Below are 15,005 nucleotides of genomic sequence, written 5' to 3'. Positions count from 1 at the left end.
GCCAGGCGAGGGAGACTCCTGCTGTCTTTGCACAAAGCAGCCTAATATTTTGTACAACGTGCTCCAAATGCCGAGATGATTTAGATTCTCCTTTTCCTTAAGAAGTGGCATTATCCAAATTGCTGTTTTTCTTCCTTAAGTCAAGAAGTCATGACAAAAATACTGCTTTAAGATTTTAAAAAATTGATAAAGTTCTGCTTATTGCTACAGGATAAGAACTTTTTCAATGTTCATCTCGTTAAGAGCCATTAAACAGAGAAGGTATTTCTTGCTTTTAGTGGTATCTATTTGAGTTACATTTTTTTTGCAATTTATTCAACAAGAAGAAGTCATAGCTCTTGTTCTCTCTTCTTTGTATAAAAATTTTGGATTTTAGAATGAAAACCTGACGATTTATACTGACATCTCTGTCGAAGATATCATTTGTATACTAACAGCAGTACATACAGGATGGAGGAATCTCCTCAGTAAGACCAAACGAGAAAACTGCTGTTGTCTCTGCCTTTGACAATCTGTATATGTGGACCAGATGGGGGCTTTAGGAACTACTCACTCTACTTTTGTTCAGTTACAGTTGGTTTGAAGGTTGTCTAAATCCTGAGAGGTCTGCTTTTCTCATATATCACAAAATACTGTCAATTCATATAAATATACATCTTTTTAGGACAGTAATATTGTTACACTGATGTCTAGAATAAACATTCCATTAGCTCAAAGTTTAGTAATATTGTTATACTGATGTCTAGAATAAACATTCCATTAGCTCAAAGTCTAGAGCAGAAAAGCAAGGCTGTTTTTTTTTTTTTCTTTTCTTTTTTGTCCCTCTGAATGCGATTTCGTACAATTTGTTTAGATATTTCTGAGTTCCAAATACCAAGCATAGTAAGGGAGACATTTGGTGATATCAGATGTCATTCTTTATTTACATGTATTGTCTAATCTCAAGTTGGATAAGAATACATCAGTTTTTGTGGATCTTTTCATTGGCAAAGTTAAATGTATTAAACAGAACAGTGAAGCTTTAAATAAGCCCTGTGACATACTTACAATCTCTGTACTTAAAAGATTATGCATTGTAAATCTTTTGATAGGGGCCAAAATTAAATAACCATGAATTATTCAGTGACAAGCTGAAGGATTCAAGTGTAGATTGGTTCAGGGTACTATTTGTTAAAGTTAAGCAAATAAGAAGGGTTTGGCAGTGTGCCTCCTCTCTCTGTTTGGGGGTTGTGGCTTTTCAAACACTCTGAACCAGGCCCTTCCCCTCTGCAGACATGAGTTGTGAAGTAGCTCAGTGAGAAAAAAGACATACTCTTGGAAACTTTGGGCCTTTGGACTGGACTCAGGGAAATCTATGGGAAATAACAAAGCAGCATTGTTTATATCCAAGAAAAAGACTTATTTATAACAGATTTAAAGCACTTAATCCATTTTGCAAAGCATAATTAAGTAAAATAAACACAAAATTGTTAAACAGAATAATAAATAAACAAAAAACAGATTCAGTACTAGCAGACTAGTAACCTACCTTGGGGTAACCTTGATGTTATGAGGTACTTATGAAGTAAGGCACAGTCATGGAGTCAGATGGACTTGGGTTGAATCTATTTGGCAACTTGTTTGTTTTGTGGGCCTGGGCAATTTGTTTAACTTCTCTCAATCTGAGAGCACTCAGTTGCTATTATTGTTCATGAAAAAAAAAAAAAAAGATACTGCTAATTGTTATCCAAATTGATGCTTCCACTTGCCTCACAGACACCTGATCAGAGCAGTTCCCTATCCATTTTGGTCACTCTGAGTGCCACTGTCCTCTTTCCAAGAACTACTTATAGCAGTGTGCCTACCCTTCTCCCTCTTTCCCAAAATCTCTCATTGACTTTCTCCTTTCTTCTTTGACTTTCACTGATAAAGTCCTCTGTCCACAGTACTTCCTGGAGCAGATTTCCGAAATAAATATCTACATTTAAGTTGTTCCTGTAATACACCTGAGCTTGAGGTTTTTCTATCCCATTCATGCACTTACTGATAAATTCAGTTAATATTTTATTGAAGGCTTACTCTGTGCAAAATTGTATATAAAGTGCTATAAAAGCTATAAATAGGCATAAACCATGGTTTCTATTTTGAAGAGTGTATAATAAAGTAAGGGTAAAAAAGTATGTGAAAAATATAACTACAAAGTAAGACTCAATAAAATTTACATAAGTATGTAATATAACATTAATAATAATAATGATAACTAATATCTAGTGCTGGTTTACTACCTGCCTTTGCTTTTCTAAATGATTCACATGTATTAACTCATTTAATACTGCCTGTAAACGGATGAAGTTGGTACCATTATAACCTTCATTTTACAGATGAAGAAACGGAGATGCAGAAAGGTTATACAGTTCTCTCAAGTTTGGAACAACTGTTCAGCGGCAGAGCAATGGCCCTGCCATTGTCCAAACACTGGGTCTCTGTGCAGGGCAGTCACCCAAGGAAACCACTTCAGTGTGGAACTCACCTGGGATCTGTATCTGGAGGCTTTTTATTTAGCTTCAATAAGAGAAAAGAACTCTTACTTACAACTGGGTTGTTCAGGTAACGTTTCCTGGAGAAGGTAACTTCTGAAAAATTACTGAAAGAGCAGATGGAATTTTTTTAAGTAGTATTCAATTTTCCTTATAATAAAAGTAATATAAGCATACTGCAGAAATTTTAGAATATACTTTAAAGCACATGAAAGAAGACACAAACCACTGGTAATATTGCACTCAAAGTTAATAACCGTTAACATTCTGGTGTATATCTTCTGCGTGGGAGTATGGATAATTTCTTTTCTTTTTCATTCTATGATGTATTTCTCAAACATTTACCATACAAAGAATTGTGTTTATTATAAGAGAAAGACAAAATAGCACAATACTTTAAAAGTATATTTTTACCTGTTAATTTCACTTTTAGAAAGATTTCCGTAGGGAGAAATCAGGAATGAATATAATATATAATCTATCTGTCTCTTTCAAATATGTATTCCTTTTTTTTTACTAAAATGGAATTATAATATTTTATAAATCTGATGGTATAATAAATATCTTCTCATGTTATTACATGTTTTCTATGACCCAATATTAATATATTTATTATAATATTTTTAGCCAATAGCATGTTTTCAGGCATTTAAACAGGATGGCAGAGAAGCTGTCTACAAAGGCTGCACTCCCCTCCCATGATGTTGAGTTTTTGCTGGAAAGTGGCTGCATTTCCCAGCATTCCTCTGCATCTTAGTGGAGCCATGTGACTCTTTCGTGTTAAAGTTGAATTGGACAGAAATGATATACACTACACATTTACAGAGCTGATCTTTAATGGACTCCTTCCCCTTCCCTTCTCTCCACTCTCATTCTCATTCTCTGTCTACAGAGAACAAAGGACTCTTAAGACGTAAAATATGACAGTGACACATGATGGAAAGAGCAGGGTCTGTTTCACCACATGGAAGGGTGCCCACAACATATCCTTAGTGAACCTGAGCAAGAAATAACTTTTATTATAATTCACTAAGATTTGGGAGTTCATGTGTTAAGCAGCAAGTTGTACCTTAACTACTACAGAAAGTTTCCAAATTTTTGTTCTCTTAAATAAAATTTTTGAAAATACACTGATTTTTTTCTCTGTTCAAACTACAAAAGCAATACATCATTTTTGAAAAATGCCTGGTAACAGATATATGCTAAGAAACAGCCAATGACTTTTAGTTCACCCTCTTCCTCCCAAATTATTCTCCCTATACTCTCCAAGTGTCCTGTGATCAATATTTGATGTACATCTTTCCTCACTCTTTTTTATGCTCATATAGAATGCATGCAAGCACAAATAGTTACATTTATTTATAGTTTTTTCCTAAATTTAAAACATAAGGACAAATTAAAAATAGGCTGCAAGTATAAAAATAGGCTGTAGAGTATTAAGAATGGATTCAATTTTGCAAAAAAGAAAAAAACAGTTCTAGTATTTTAAATGAACATCATTGTTAAGAAATAATTTTATATATCTCTGAAGAGTATTGTATTAGGATAAAAGATCAGAAGTTGAATCAATGTGTAAAAGGATATTTACAATTTCAAGTGTGTTGGTCCACGTGGCAAAGTTGCCCTACAAAAAGACCAGACTGAATTTGCATTTCTTCAGAAATGTCAGAGCTGTATTTGTTGTTTGTAGTGTACTATATTTAATATTACCTGGGAATGGTTAGTTTCCTTGTATCAGTTCTTTCTTTCAGCTAATTTCTTTCTCATTTCAGTGTATTGGCTTGTAATTATCTTTCTTTTTTTTTCCCAGAGAGTCTTTGTTTTTATTATTTTATTGAAAACATAGTTTGAGTTTCAGTTACATATCAACAATTTTTAATTGTACAAGCCTGCCCCCTTAGTTTTTTTATGTGGAATATTCTTTTCACTGTCCCTAAAGCTTTTTGGTTTTATTTATTTGTTGGCCAATTGATTGGCTTTGTTTCCCTCATTATTCATCCTTGATTCTTGCCTGATATTTGCACATAAACAGTATAAGTCGATTGTTTTTGAGACTCCTGTGAACTCCCTGGATGATGTCTAAGGCTCCTCTCAGAATTCAAGCTCTATAGTGGGTAGGTAAGTTCACATGATCAGATTATGATGCCTGAGTAGTGTGAGGAGTGCATGTGGACACATGCAGAGTGTGTCTCTAGTGTCAAAAGTTTCTTCTCTGCCTTCAAAGAAATCAAGGGCATAAAGAAAGTCTTCCAAGTATTATAACATAAAGCATGTTTGACTGCAAGTCCAGGTTGTCAAGGGGACTAAGAGACAACCTGAATTTGAAGCCAGAGGTAGAGAACCTTGAAGATGACAGAAAAATAATAACTAACATTTGTATTCTGCTTTACAGTTTTCAAAGTGCTATGATATGCACTATTTATTTATGCTATAACAACTCTGAGAAATAGATATTATCTTTACTTTTCAAATGAGCCTCAGAAAGTTTATGTTCTGTGCTCAGGTCATTCAACTAGTAGGTAGAAAAGCCAGGATTTAATCCTGAGCCTTTCTGATTCTAAAACCCATGTTCATTCCCCTACATTCTGCCACATCAAAGAGAATGATAATCAAAGATTCACTTTGAAAGATGCATGTGCATGATGGACAATAGAGAGAAGACACCAAAGAAGGTTCTCCAAAATTTACAAGCAGCTCATGCAGCTCAATATCAAAAAAACAAACAACCCAATCCAAAAATGGGCAGAAGACCTAAATAGACATTTCTCCAAAGAAGATATACAGATTGCCAACAAACACATGAAAGAATGCTCAACATCATTAATAATGAGAGAAATGCAAATCAAAACTACAATGCGATATCATCTTCCTTCCTTCTTCTAATCAAGCTATTGCAAATATCTACCATAATATAGCAATATGTTTAAGAGTATGGGCTCTGGAACCATAATGCTTAGGTTTATGTCCTCACCCATCACCTGCAAGCTAACTTTGGGCAAGTGACTTAACATTTTTGTGTCTCAGTTTCCTCATATTTCAAGCATTTACCTCGTACAATGATTTTTAAATTTTATAAGTAAATGTATGTAAAGTGCTTAGGATGATACCTAGTATGCAGAAAACTCTCAATAAGTTGTAGTTATTATTGTTTTACAGCCAACTATAAGGCAGCCTTTTATGACACAATTTGCACACCTCATTTCTAACCTCATGAAGTAGTTATTTTTTCTGCTTTTGAATGAGTAAAAATATCTGAGAGGAGGATTCTAACATCCTCCTTCTGAATACTGCTTTTTTTGAACTTATCTTAATTTTAAAAAATTAGATATCTTATAGTCTCAATTATGAAAAGACACTGGAGGGAGGGTTGAATCTTTTTGGCTCCCTACCTGCTCATTATGCCTAGTTCTGTTGTTCTGTGTCTAGAATATAAAAAGTGCTCAGTGACTGTTTATTGGTTGTAGTGATGATGAGAATGATGTTGGTAACATAGTAGATCAAGAAGAAGAGTGACAAAAATTTCGGTTTGTGGCAAATGAAAATACCTTATAGGCTTCTAGTTGGGAAAAACTTCCACCACCTTATCTCTCCAAAGAAAACTCTGCCATGGATTTTCTAGACTCTACCTTGAAATAGTCTACACAAAAAGTCATTCTTTCTTACTTTCCTTATTGCTGCTCTATGCTCTATTCTATGTTTTACAGAACCCACAATTTTTAGGACTAGAGAAGTTACTCTGAGAAGCTGAGTCAGAATTTTGACCATGCTATGAAAATACAATGGGACTAGCATTTGATTTTACTCTCTATTGCTGACCCAACCATGTTTGGTAAAGAGACTACATCAGAAAGAAAAGAACATTTATCTCATTTCATTGGTTATGTTGCCTTTTTCACTACATCTGAAAGTAAGAGTGAGTCTGAAACAAATGGTTAAGGAAGGCAATGCTTATTTCTGAAGGCGACTAAACTTCCAAGTAGAGTAAAATTTTGATATATGACTCATGATTTTCTAGACCTTCTAAGGTCTTATGGGTCAAGGCAGGGCTACAAGGAGTGTTTTAGATCTTTCTAGAGCAGCAAGCTTCTTAATGACTCCTGTGTCTAGTGTGCTTCAGTATTTAGCATGAGGGCTTGATCACAAGGAGTACTCAATAAATATATATAGAGACTAATGATAGCAACACAGTCACTGATCAGTGTGATTCAGTGAGATTCGCCCATTTTCTAGTTTTAAGAACATGTGTGTCAATGGAGGAGTTTAAATTTTTAGAGCTATGTCTGTCCTTTTTATTATCTACTGAAATATGTAGGCCTCTGTGCTTGTACTGTCACAAACACAATTTTCACATTTCTTAGTGGGTGTCAAAACCACTGAGATCATAATATTTCTTAGTTACAATATGCTACAGAAGTGGATGAATGCGTGGAATTTTAGGTTCTGAAAGAATGAGAATGTCTTCAGCAATGTCTTCATCTTGTGTGTGACTTTTGAGTAGCATTAATAAAAAGTCTTTTTTTTCTCTTTTATTTCTGTAGTGAAAGACTTTCTTATAACAGGTGTTCTGCAATCGAAAAATAATAAAGTTGTATAACAACAGCAAAATACAAGCTTTTTATTTATTTTCTTCTCATGCTTTCTTAATCTTCAGCTCCAAAGGAGGTACTAATAACACCAAACCACCAAGAGGTAAATGACACAAAATGATCTCCTGAGGTTTGCTTCACCTCTAAGTTGCTATTTTTCTCAGTTTTATTGAGACATAATTGACATTCATCACTGTATAATTTTAAGATGTACATAATGATAGTTTGATTTACATATATGTGAAATTATTACCACAGTAGGTTCAAATAACACCATCTTATCATATAGATACAACTAAAAGAAAGAAAAAAAGAAAAATGAAAAAATAATCACCTTCTGATGAGAACTCTTAGAATTTACTTTCTTAACAACTCTCCTGTATATCATACCGCAGTGTTAGCTATAGGCATCATGTATATAATATACCTAGTACTTATTGATCTTATAACAGGAAATTTGTATCTTTTGACCATCTTCCTCCAAGTAATATTCATTGTGTGTGTGTGTGTTTATGCCATGACTTCTTTGTCCATTCATCCATGGATGGACATTTATATTGTCTTCCTGCTTGACTATTGTAAATAATGCTGCTATGAACATGGAGGGGTGGATATCTTTTTAATTTAGTGTTTTTGTTTCCTTTGGATATATCCCCAGAAGTAAAATTGCTGGACCATATTTTAGTTCTACTTTTAATTTTTTGAGGATCCTCCAGGCGGTTTTCCACAGTGGCTGTACCAATCTACAATACCACCAACAGTGTACAAGTATTCCTTTTTTTCCACATACATGTCAGCATTTGTTATCTCTTGTCTTTTTGTTGCATTACATTTAATCATTATATCTCCTTAGGCTCCTCTAGACTGGGAATGCTTCTCAGACTTTCCTTTTTTTTTTTTTTTTTTTTGATGACTTTGAGAGTTTGGGGAGTATTGGTCAGTTATCATATAGAATGTCTTTCCATTTAGATTTGTGAGATGTTAATCTCATGGTTAGGCAGGACTTGTAAGATTTTTGGTGAAAGACCACAGAAGTAAGTGCAATTTTCATCATGTCATATCAAAGATACATACTGTCAACATGACTTATCACTGTTGATATTGACTTTGATGTCCTGACTAAAATAGTGTTTGTCAGGTTTCATCACCATAAAGTTACTCTTTTGTTTTCTCCCTCTTTCCTTTGAAAGGAAGACACAATTTTCAGGCCACGCTTAAGGGGTAGGGCGTTGTGCTCCTTGAGAGGATATTATCTGCATAAATCATTTGGAAATATTATGCACAGGAGACTTTTCCTTCCTTCCTTCCTTCCTTCCTTTCTTCCTTCCTTCTTTCCTTCCTTCCTTCCTTCTTTCCTTCCTTCCTTCCTTCCTTCCTTCCTTCCTTCCTTCCTTCCTTCCTTCCTTCCTTCCTTCCTTCTTTCCTTTCTATTCTTTGGGTTATAATCCAACACTACATTGTTTATTTTGTTGCTCAAATTATTCCAGTTTTGCCATTGAGAACACTTTCAGTTGATTTCTATGTCCCGCTGACATAGCCTCATCACTGTGTGTGTGTGAGTGTGTGCATGTGTTTGAATACTGCCTTATATTCTTGTACTTCTGAGTGCTCCAGGCTCATCTTGCATGTTCCCTGCTCTAACTTTAGAGTCAGCCACTTCTAAGGAGCTCTAGATCCTTTTATTGGAGAAACCAAGATCTGGTCCTTGGGTGTGGTCGTTGGGATCTCATTGCATTGGGCCCTCTCAGCTAACAGAGCAAGCAAATACATATCTATATCACTCATGTTTTAATAAAGTTACCCTGGCTGTTGTGTTGCCAGTTGACCCCAGAAGCAGGGAAACCAGTGAGGGGTTTTTTTAAACTCATAATCCAGGAGAGAGATGATAATGGTTTAAAGCAGGAGCTATTAAAAAAATATAGCCACTGATCCCATTCATTACTGATAAATCTAGTGTCTGCCTAAACAGATTCTCTTATACTTTTGTAAGCTATCTGGTGACCAAACATTTGAACAATTACTTAAAGCAAACTTAATGTTGGCACAACCATGTGTAAGGATGCAACCATGTGTAAGACTTGATAATTTTACATTTATACTCACATAATGTCTGTTTATTGTCATTGCTTGTATTGTTGAAAACAGTCATGTCAGTGATGTAGGTAGGAGTGTGAAAAGTTAGACTTCGGGAGGTAACAGTAGCCACAAAAAGAGAGGGGATACATATGAGAAGGAAATTGAAAGGGAATTAACAAAACTGGTATTTAACTAGGTATTGGGAAGTAAAGAAAGAAGTTGATCAAAGATGAATTCAAACTTTTTTTTTTAACATCTTGATTGGACTATAATTGCTTTACAATGTTGTGCTAGTTTCTGCTGTATAACAAAGTGAATCAGCTATACTTATACATATATTCCCATATCCCCTCCCTCTTGCGTCTCCATCCTACCCTCCCTATCCCACCCCTCTAGGTGGAAACAAAGCACCAAGCTGATCTCTCTGTGCTATGTGACTGCTTCCCACTAGTTACCTATTTTACATTTGGTAGAGTATATATGTCAATGCCACTCTCACTTTGTCCCAGTTTACCCTTCCCCCTCCCCATGTCCTCAAGTCCATTCTCTATGTCTGCATCTTTATTCCTGTCCTGACCCTAGCTTCTTCAGAACCATTTTTTTTTTTTAGATTCCATATATATGTGTTAGCATATTTGTTTTTCTCTTTCTGACATACTTCACTCTGTATGACAGACTCTAGGTCCATCCATCTCACTACAAATAATTCAATTTCATTTCTTTTTATGGCTGAATAATATTCCATTGTATATATGTGCCACATCTTCTTTATCCATTCATCTGTCAATGGGCACTTAGGTTGCTTCCATGTCCTAGCTATTGTCAGTAGTGTTGCAATGAACACTGGGGTATTTGACTCTTTTTGAATTATGGTTTTCTCAGGATATATGCCCAGTAGTGGGATTGCTGGGTCATATGGTAGTTCTATTTTTAGTTTTTAAGGACCCTCCTTACTATACTTCATAGTGACTGTATCAATTTACATTCCTACCAAAAGTGCAAGAGGGTTCCCTTTTCTCCACACCCTCTCCAGCATTTATTGTTTGTAGATTTTTTGGTGATGGTCATTCTGACCGGTGTGAGGTGCTACCTCATTGTAGTTTTGATTTGCATTTCTCTAACTTGCATTACTCTGATGATTAGTGATGTTGATCATCCTTTCATGTGTTTGTTGGCAATCTGTATATCTTCTTTGGAGAAACGTCTATTTAGGTCTTTGGCCCAGTTTTGGATTGGGTTGTTTGTTTTTTTGATATTGAGCTGCATAAGCTGCTTGTATATTTTAGAGATTAATCCTTTGTCAGTTGCTTCATTTGCAAATATTTCTCCCATTCTGAGGGTTGTCTTTTGGTCTTGTTCATGGTTTCCTTTGCTGTGGAAAAGCTTTTAAGTTTGATCAGGTCTCATTTGTTTATTTTTGTTTTTATTTGCATTTTGCTAGGAGTGGGCCAAAAAGGATCTTGCTGTGATGTATGTCATAGAGTGTTCTGCCTATGTTTTCCTCTAAGAGTTTTAGAGTGTCTGTCCTTACATTTAGGTCTTTAATCCATTTTGAGTTTATTTTTGTGTATGGTGTTAGGAGGTATTCTAATTTCATTCTTTTACATGTAGCTGTCCAGTTTTCCCAGCACCACTTATTGAAGAGGCTGTCTTTCTCCATTGTGTATTCTTGCCTCCTTTGTCAAAGATAAGGTCACCTTCTGTGTGTGGGTTTAACTCTGGGCTTTCTGTCCTGTTCCACTGATCTATATTTCTGTTTTTGTGTCAGTACCATACTGTCTTGATTACTGTAGCTTTATAGTATAGTCTGAAGTCCATGAGCCTGATTCCTCCAGCTCCATTTTTCTTTCTCAAGATTGATTTGGCTATTCGGGGTCTTTTGTGTTTCCATACAAATTGTGACATTTTTTGTTCTAGTTCTTTGAAAAATGCCATTGGTACTTTGATAGGGATTGCACTGAATCTGTAGATTGCTTTGAATAGTATAGTCATTTTCACAATATTGATTATTCCAATCCAAGAATACAATATATCTCTCCATCTGTTTGTATCGTCTTTAATTTCTTTCATCAGTGTCTTATAGTTTTCTGCATACAGGTCTTTTGTTTCCTTAGGTAGGTTTAATCCTAGGTATTTTATTGTTTTTATTGCAGTGGTAAATGGGAGTGTTTCATTAATTTCTCTTTCAGATTTTTCATCATTAGTGTATTGGAATGCAAGAGATTTCTGTGCATTAATTTTGTATCCTGCTACTTTACCAAGTTCATTGATTTGTTCTAGTAGTTTTCTGGTAGCATCTTTAGGATTCTCTATGTATAGTATCATGTCATCTGCAAACAGTGACAGTTTTACTTCTTCTTTCCTGATTTGGATTCCTTTTATTTCTTTTTCTTCTCTCAATGCTGTGGCTAACACTTCCAAAACTGTGTTGAACAATAGTGGTGAGAGTGGGTAACCTTGTCTTGTTCCTGATCTTGGTGGAAATGGTTTCAGTTTTTCACCACTGAGAACGATGTTGGCTGTTAGTTTGTCATATATGGCCTCAATTATGTTGAGGTAAGTTCCCTCTATGCCAACTTTCTGAAGACTTTTTATCAAAAATGGGTGTTGAATTTTGTCAAAAGCTTTCTCTGCATCTATTGAGATGATCATATGGTTTTATCTTTCAATTTGCTAATATGGTGTATCACATTGATTGATTTGCGTATATTGAAGAATCCTTGCATTCCTGGGAAATATCCCACTTGATCATGGTATATGATCCTTTTAATGTGCTGTTGGATTCTATTTGCTGGTATTTCATTGAGAATTTTTGCACCTATGTTCATCAGTGATATTGGCCTGTAGTTTTCTTTTTTTTTAGTAACATCATTGTCTGGCTTTGGTATCAGGGTGAAGGCGGCCTCATAGAATGAGTCTGAGACTGTTCCTCCCTCTGCTATATTTTGGAAGAGTTTGAGAAGAAGAGGTTTTAGCTCTTCTCTAAATGTTTGGTAGAATTCGCCTGTGAAGCCATCTGGTCCTGGGCTTTTGTTTGTTGGAAGATTTTTAATCACAGTTTCAATTTCAGTGCTTGTGTTTGGTCGGTTTATATTTTCGTTTTATTCCTGGTTCAGTCTCGGGAGGATGTGCTTTTCTAAGAATTTGTCCATTTCTTCCAGGTTGTCCCTTTAATTGGCATAGAGTTGCTTGCAGTAGTCTCGCATGATCCTTTGTATTTCTGCAGTGTCAGTTGATCTTCGTTTTCATTTCTAATTCTATTGATTTGAGTCTTCTCCCTTTTTCTCTTGATGAGTCTGGCTAATGGTTTATCAATTTTGTTTATCTTCTCAAAGAACCAGCTTTTAGTTTTATTGATCTTTGCTATCGTTTCCTTCATTTCTTTTTCATTTATTTCTGATCTGATCTTTATGATTTCTTTCCGTCTGCTAACTTTGGGGTTTTTTTGTTCTTCTTTCTCTAATTGCTTTAGGTGTGAGGTTAGGTTGCTTATGTGAGATGTTTCTTGTTTCTTGAGGTAGGATTGTATTGCTATAAACTTCCCTCTTAAAACTGCTTTTGCTGCATCCCATAGGTTTTGGGTCATCATGTTTTCATTGTTATTTGTTTCCAGGTATTTTTTGATTTCCTCTTTGATTTCTTCAGTCATATCTTGGTTATTTAGTAGTGTATTGTTTAGCTTCCATGTGTTTGTATTTTTGTTTTTTTCCTGTAATTGATATCTAGTCTCATAGCATTGTGGTCAGAAAAGATACTTGATACGATTTCAATTTCCTTAAATTTACCAAGGCTTGATTTGTAACCCATGATATGATCTATCCTGGAGAATGTTCCATGAGCAGTTGAGAAGTGTATTCTGTTGTTTTTGGATGGAATGTCCTATAAATATCAATTAAGTCTGTCTTGTCTAATGTGTCTTTTAAAGCTTGTGTTTCCTTATTTATTTTCATTTTGGATGATCTGTCTATTGGTGAAAGTGGGGTGATAAAGTCTTCTACTCTGACTGTGTTACTGTCAATTTCCCCTTTTATGGCTGTTAGCATTTGCCTTATGTATTGAGGTGGTCCTATGTTGGGTGCATAAATATTTACAATTGTTATATCTTCTTCTTGGATTGATCCCTTGATTATTATGTAGTGTCCTTTGTCTCTTGTAATAGTCTTTATTTTAAAGTCTGTTTTGTCTGATATGAGGATGAATACTCCAGCTTTCTTTTGATTTCCACTTGCATGGAATATCTTTTTCCATCCCCTCACTTTCAGTCTGTATGTGTCCCTAGGTCTGAAGTGGGTCTGTTGTAGACAGCATGTATACGGGTCTTGTTTTTGTATCCACTCAGCCAGTCTATGTCTTTTGGTTGGAGCATTTAATCCATTTACATTTAAGGTAATTATCGATATCTATGTTCCTATTACCATTTTCTTAATTGTTTTGGGTTTGTTATTATAGGTCTTTTCCTTCTCTTGTGTTTCCTGCCTAGAGTAGTTCCTTTAGCATTTGTTGTAAAGCTGGTCTGGTGGTGCTGAATTCTCATAGCTTTTGCTTCTCTGTAAAGCTTTTAATTTCTCCGTTGAATCTGAATGAGATCCTTGCTGGGTAGAGTAATCTTCATTGTAAGTTATTCCCTTTCATCACTTTAAATATTTCCTGCCACTGCCTTCTGGCTTGTAGAGTTTCTGCTGAAAGATCAGCTGTTAACCTTATGGGGATTCCCTTGTATGTTATCTGTTGATTTTCCCTTGCTGCTTTTAATATTTTTTCTTTGTATTTAATTTTTGATAGTTTGATTTATATGCGTCTTGACATGTTTCTCCTTGGAGTTATCCTGTTTGGGACTCTCTGAGGTTCCTGGACTTGATTGAATATTTCCCTTCCCATATTAGGGACGTTTTCAACTATAATCCCTTCAAATATTTTCTCAGATGCTTTCTTTTTGTTTTATTCTTCTGGGTACCCTAAAATTCGAATGTTGATGCATTTAATGTTGTCCCAGAGGTCTCTGAGACTGTCCGCAATTCTTTTCATTCTTCTTTCTTTATTCTCCTCTGTGGTAGTTATTTCCACTATTTTATCTTCCAGGTCGCTTATTCGTCTTCTGCCTCCGTTATTCTGCTACTGATTCCTTCTAGAGAATTTTAAATTTCATTTATTGTGTTTTTCATCATTGTTTGTTTGCTCTTTAGTTCTTCTAGGTCCTTGTTAAACGTTTCTTGTATTTTCTCCATTTTATTTCCAAGATTTTGTATCATCTTTACTATCATTACTCTGAATTCTTTTTCAGGTAGCCTGCCTATTTCCTCTTCATTTGTTTGGTCTGGTGGGTTTTTACTTTGTTCCTCCGTCGTCTGAGTATTTCTCAGTCTTCTCATTTTGCTTAACTTACTGTGTTTGTGGTCTCCTTTTCGCAGGCTGCAGGTTTGTAGTTCCTGTTGTTTTTGGTGTCTTCCCCCAGTGTGTAAGTTAGGTTCAATGGGTTGTTTAGGCTTCCTGGTGGAGGGTATTGGTGCCTGTGTTCTGGTAGATGAGGCTGGATCTTGTCTTTCTGGTGGGCAGGACCACCTCCAGTGGTGCGTTTTGGGGTGTCTGTGAACTTATTATGATTTTAGGCAGCTTATCTGCTAGTGGGTAGGGTTGTGTTCCTGTCTTGCTAGTTGTTTGGCATGTGGTGTCCAGCACTGGAGCTTGCTGGTCATTGAGTGGAGCTGGGTCTTAGCGTTGAGTTGAAGATCTCTGGGAGAGCTTTCACCATTTGATATTATGTGGGGCCAGGAGGTTTCTGGTGGTCCAGTGTCGTGGACTTGGCTCTCCCACCTCAGATGCTCAGCCT

Source organism: Balaenoptera borealis (genome assembly GCF_965194805.1).
Source record: "Balaenoptera borealis genome assembly, chromosome: 1".
Taxonomy (NCBI): domain Eukaryota; kingdom Metazoa; phylum Chordata; class Mammalia; order Artiodactyla; family Balaenopteridae; genus Balaenoptera; species Balaenoptera borealis.
This window is presented reverse-complemented; position numbering follows the sequence as displayed.